Here is a 5,977-nt window from a genome sequence, read left to right on the forward strand (position 1 = left end):
GACATTTGTCAAAACTCATAGAACTCTACACTGAAAAGGGTGAATTTTACTATGTAAACTATATTTCGGTAAACCTGACCTTAAAAAAATAAAACTTGCTTTTTACTCCCTCCCTCTAAACACACCCACGCTGGTGGTAATTTAGGCTTAGTATGTATGAGTTCTCCATATAGCCACACAACAAATCATGTACGTTATCGTTATATAACACCAGCCCACGGACTGGAACTATTCTAAGACAAGGGGCTCGGAAGCAAAGTTTCATTACAAGAATCTTTTTTTAAGACTTATGTATTTATTTATTTATTTGAGAGAGAGGGAGAGAGAGCAAGAGGGGGAGGGGCAGAGAGAAAGAGAAGATTCCTTGCTGATCAGGGAGCTCGCCACAGGGCTCTATGTCGTGACCCTGCGATCACGACCTGAGTGGAAATCAAGAGTCGGATACCTACCCAACTGAGCCACCCAGCTGCCCCACAATAATCTTTATAATAAGAATTTTTCACCAAAAAGTATTTCAAAGTCTCCATGGAGCTATCACTATACCAAAAGTCTCACTCATACCTTCCAGGTAAAAATGACCCAAGGTTATCTCCAGATGAACTATAAAGAGGTAGCACTTTGGGGGCACCTGGCTGGCTCAGTTGGAAGAGCCTGTGACTCTTGATCTCAGGGCCATGAGTTCAAGTCCCATGCTGGGTATAGAGATTACTTAAAGAAATAAAAACTCTGGGGTGCCTAGGTGGCCCAGAGGGTTAAGCCTCTGCCTTCAGCTCAGGTCATGGTCTCAGGGTCCTGGGATCAAGCCCCGTGTCGGGCTCTCTGCTCAGCAGGGAGCCTGCTTCCTCCTCTCTCTCTGCCTGCCTCTCTGCGTACTTGTGAGCTCTCCCTCTGTGTCAAATAAGTAAATAAAATCCTTAAAAGAAAAAGAAATAAAAACTTTTAAGAGGGCGCCTGGGTGGCTCAGTGGGTTAAGCTGCTGCCTTCAGCTCAGGTCATGATCTCAGGGTCTTGGGATCGAGTCCCGCATCGGGCTCTCTGCTCAGCAGGGAGCCTGCTTCCTCCTCTCTCTCTCTGCCTGCCTCTCTGCCTACTTGTGATCTCTCTCTGTTGAATAAATAAATAAAATCTTTAAAAAAAAAAAACTTTTAAGAAATAAAGTAAAATAACGAGATAGCACTTCTATAATTTGGTATTTACATATATCTCCAAACCTGGATGAATCAAGTTTTTCCATTTGTGGCATACCAAACCATCAATCAACACTGAGGAACTTCTTTACCATTCGGTCATATTATACTTCTGGTAAACCAGTATTTTCTCCTACTTTATAGTTAGTTTTCTGATTATTATATTGAGAACTTTCAAAACTTCTGCTCATGAAGAGAGCCAATATAAAGGGGAGAAACAATACACCTACTATGTGTCAGACACTAAACCCACTCTTTGTTACCACATTTAATTAAGGAATTTTGTGAAGCACGCGTGACTATCTTTGTTTTGTCGGTTGAGAGAGACAAAGTGACAAAGTGACTTGCCCCAAATCATCCAGCCAGTTTATGGTACAATCTGGGTTGAAGGACTTGAAGGTGACTGAGGTCCACTGGGAGATGAGAGAGGCCTGACGCTATTAGGGGTCTACACAGTAAAACTGGGACACCAGTATTTGATTCAAAATATAGCCAAAGAGCTTTTCATGAGCTCAAGACATCTCATTGAAGGACTGCTCGTGGGTCTGACTGTCCTAACTTCATCCATTTTTTTTTCTCCAGCTCAAATTGATTCCCTGCATTTCACCAGGTTTTAGAAAAGATCTTTAATCTTTCAAGCCCGAAGACATAGTCAGGCATTTCAATGTTACTTAACGATGTGTTTGTAAAGGAAAAAGCCAAGACACTGATTTCAAGACACCCTTAGAGTGCTCAGTGTTCTACCAAGTGTCACACTTCAGGCAGAGAGTAACAAAGTAGGGAGAAGGCAGCATTTGCACAAAGTCCCAAGCGTGTCTGTCCTTCTAGAAAGTAGCTCTGTACAAAACATACATTACAGTCTGAAAAAGACAACACTACCTCAAATTGCTTCCTTTCTTTTCCTCAGATCATTAAAAGATTAAAGAGAACACAACTGCCTTTCTCCTGTTCTAGGAGCTCCTGTGAGGAGAAGTATGGCCCAGCTAAACTTCTGAAATTATCCTGTAGTTTTAAATGACAAAACCCTTCCCCCAGGGACGGATTTTTAATCTCCTCTGTGTATTCTTAGAATCTTAAGGCATTTCACCTCGGGGTATTACTAAAATCCCTGACATTTGAAAATCAAGTGAAATCCCCAAAGTTTGTCATGAAAGGAGGGAACTACATTTCCAAACTAAATTATACGTAGCATCTGACAAATGCCTGTTTGAAATGTTGTCAGAAGAACCGACCACAAGAGCCTATGAACCCAAAACCTAGCACACGCCGGCCCTTCGTAGTCTCCTTTCGGAATACAAAACCCAGAGCTGCTAAACAAAATGCTTCTGTAAGACTGATCAGAACTCACTACTCTTCTCTAGATGGAATGCTAAGGAAAAAGGGAGTGAAAAATCCAGGATAAATTCCTTGGAAACAAGACAGAAGTATCATGTGCGGTTATGTCCGCTCTGATTTTCCACGCATGGAGCTGTAGGAGAAGCATTCTGGCTTCATAATTCCATTCAACACACAGGCCTATTTCAAAGCAACCAAATTCGCAGCCACACTACTCCTTGCCTCTATGAGGGGGTTTGCAAATTATTTCTTTAACAGCTCAAACTCTGAGATAAGAAAAGAACCAAGTTCACACTATGTTTTGAAACTTCCTGACTTAAGTGCTTTGAATGCTCTTTTAACACTGTTTTTGAACCCATTTTTCTTTAGTTGGCCCTCAAAGGTGTCTTGTTTTTTCAATTTGAAAAGAAAATTTTAAAAGCCGGTTAGCTGTGAAGTCCCTCCCACAGGCAGATTTAATTACCGGACAAATGTTTCCCATACTTATCATCCCCTTCTCTTGCTCAGGAAGCAGGCTCCCCTTGAGGGAGGAATGACCAAGGACTAAGCAAGTGTACGAGGTTAAAGCCAGGGAAACCCACTTCCTGGGTGTCGACAAGCCACCCAAGGTCTAAGACAAGAAATCTGTTTAAATTGGTCAGATGAAAAATCACGAATGAACTATGGTGCTTTCGGCATTTTACATTTTCAAGGGCCTAACTCTAATATTCATTTCCTTTGGGATAGTTTCATATGCTAAGACTTCCTCTGGTAAGCAGATGTCATATTCCAGTCTTCTGAAATCTCATTAGGTGGCCTTGTTCTCATCTCCATCAGATATCAAGGAGAGGTCCAGATGGTCAGAGAAGATCCAAGGGATAAGCTAATGAGACTTGTTTCTTAGAAAACAGCACTGGACGGTTAGCTTGCTAAACAATGTGATTGAAAAAACTATACACTGATCACACAAAGCACGTTCAGAAGAAAAATAAAACACACACACACACACACACACACTAAACTAGAACAGATAACCACAGTGCTAAAATTGGGAATATGAAAGATAATTTTCTTCCTCTCTTTTAACTTTCCTTTTCAAATTTTCTTTAATGAGCATGCATTTTCTCTAACTGGAAAATTAAATTCTAAAAAGATTATTTCTTTACATCAGAGAGAAAATAGCTTTGTACTTCTGGCCAGGTCACTTCTTTGGATGGATACCCTTTGGTTTTGCCGATAGGTAGTAGTGACTTATGGTTTCAAGTCTCTTCAAAGATTCAAAGCCTATTGATTCCATAACTTTCATTCCTTGCTCACAATAATTTGGAGCCTCTAAATTCATTCTATCAACAGAGATCAAAAGAATCATTTCCAACATCAACAATCCCTACCTCCAAGGTAGGGATTAGGAGTCTCTCCCTCCTTTTCGTTTCTTTTGGACATCTTGTCATTAAAGCTCACCTACATTCTACCATGTTTTCATGTACACGTGGGTCTTTTACCAAAAGACAGTGGTGATGCTTTTTTGTCCAAGCTTCACAGGACAGTACCCTGGAAATGAGAGTGACTCAGCATTTGTCATGATGTCTCAACCTCACTCAGGCGTATACCTAGACCAATCCATGGGGTGGTGGGGACAGAATGAGAGTGCTAGATTAGCACTGGCCATGAGCCACCCCCTTGATGTTGAGAAAGGGGTCACTTTTTCTGAGCATCTAGGGAAGAGAGCACCAAAAGAAAACAGGGGACCCAGCAACAAGGAGAAAAGGGCCGAGCTTGTCAGAAGCGGCTGTACCTTCAGGAGGAGCAGCAGATGAAGATGATAACGATGACAATAATGATGGCGATGACGATGATAATGTGTTGGTGTCGGAGACTTCAATAGTGAGAAGAGTAATTGATGAGACTCTGGGATCTGGAGCATGGAGAGAAAACAGGCAAACACGGTTGGAAGAATGTCATTCAGCAGAATTTCTAGCACTCTATGTAGTCAACACAGATGACATAAACACACATTGATTGGTATCTACAATAAACACTGTCAACATAGGAAATAGAGTCTGTTATGGTTTAATTACACTGCACTCTTAAAAGTGTCCGTGCCAGAAACTTATTTATTTTAGACAGTCATTTTATTTCTCATGTGTGAAAAACATAAGCCACAGATAAATAAGGAAAAGATTGATGCTGTAAGTTTGACAGTTACGATTCGATGTGCCCGAGAATATAAATTGATTCATAATATAGGTTCCATCGATGTGTTGTAGTGCCTTCTAGTCTACCTTTTAAAATGCGGATTGTTTGGGTTTTGTCTTGTTTGTAGAAAGCAGAGGACATAATGGTCATGCTATCCTAGTCCGAGACAATACAGTGTAGATGGGAGCTGATCTAAAGTTGTGTCAGCATATTTCCTTCCTCTTCCAAAAAAAGACTAATCAAAAAGCATATATTTCAAAAACCTAGTTTCGGATGTTGAAAGGCTCTTTCCAACTAACTCTAAGCAGTATAAAAAGAGAGGTTACTTCTCACTTGTGCCAGAGAAGCCAAACAACAGCATGATAGCAACGCTCAGGTTGACTTACTAATCATCAGCAAACCACTCATTCACAGAAAACACACACACACACACACACACACACACACGAGAGTTCAGATAAACATTTATGTCATGCCTCTGCACATTTTCTGGATAAGAGAGTGGACACGAAAAACAATTAAGGAAATTTCAGTAGGGCGGCTACACAAAAAAGATAGCACTTTTAAGTAATTTTACTAAAAAAGATCAGTTACCCAGGAGAGAAAGGCTCGGCCCCTCCAGAAATCTGCAGAACCATTCTATAACAAAAAGCCAAGTAATTGAAAATGTTCATGCAGCTGTGTGAGCTCTCAAAAGATTCAGTGATGTGGGACGCCTGGGTGGCTCAGTTGGTTAAGCAGCTGCCTTCGGCTCAGGTCATGATCCCAACGTCCTGGGATCGAGTCCCACATCGGGCTCCTTGCTGAGCAGGGAGCCTGCTTCTCCCTCTGCCTCTGCCTGCCATTCTGTCTGCCTGTGCTCGCTCTCTCCCCCTCTCTCTCTCTGATAAATAAATAAAATCTTAAAAAAAAAAAACTATAAAAAAAAAATAATAAAAAAAAAAAAAAAAAAAAAAAAAAAGATTCAGTGATGAAATATTTTTCTTTAGAAACAACTAGGGAATGGTGTATTTCCCTGAAATTGACATTAAACAGAAACAAGTTTTCCGATAACAATATGTAGATAAGAAGGCTTTCATTCAGAAAGCAGCCTCGCGCAAGAGATCGTGGCGCTCTGTACAATATGGAAAATGACAGCAGACCTGATGAGAATGCAACAAGAATCCCTTGTTTAAGCCGCATTCATAAATGGCATCTTGAGACTTCATGGTCATAGCCCATCTAGTGACTCTTCCGGGAATTCAAAATTGGCCTTTTAGAAGGCAGCAGCAGAAGGGTGT

Source organism: Mustela putorius, unplaced genomic scaffold, assembly GCF_011764305.1.
Source record: "Mustela putorius furo isolate JIRA1106 unplaced genomic scaffold, ASM1176430v1.1 tig00003899_pilon_pilon_pilon, whole genome shotgun sequence".
Taxonomy (NCBI): Eukaryota; Metazoa; Chordata; class Mammalia; order Carnivora; family Mustelidae; genus Mustela; species Mustela putorius.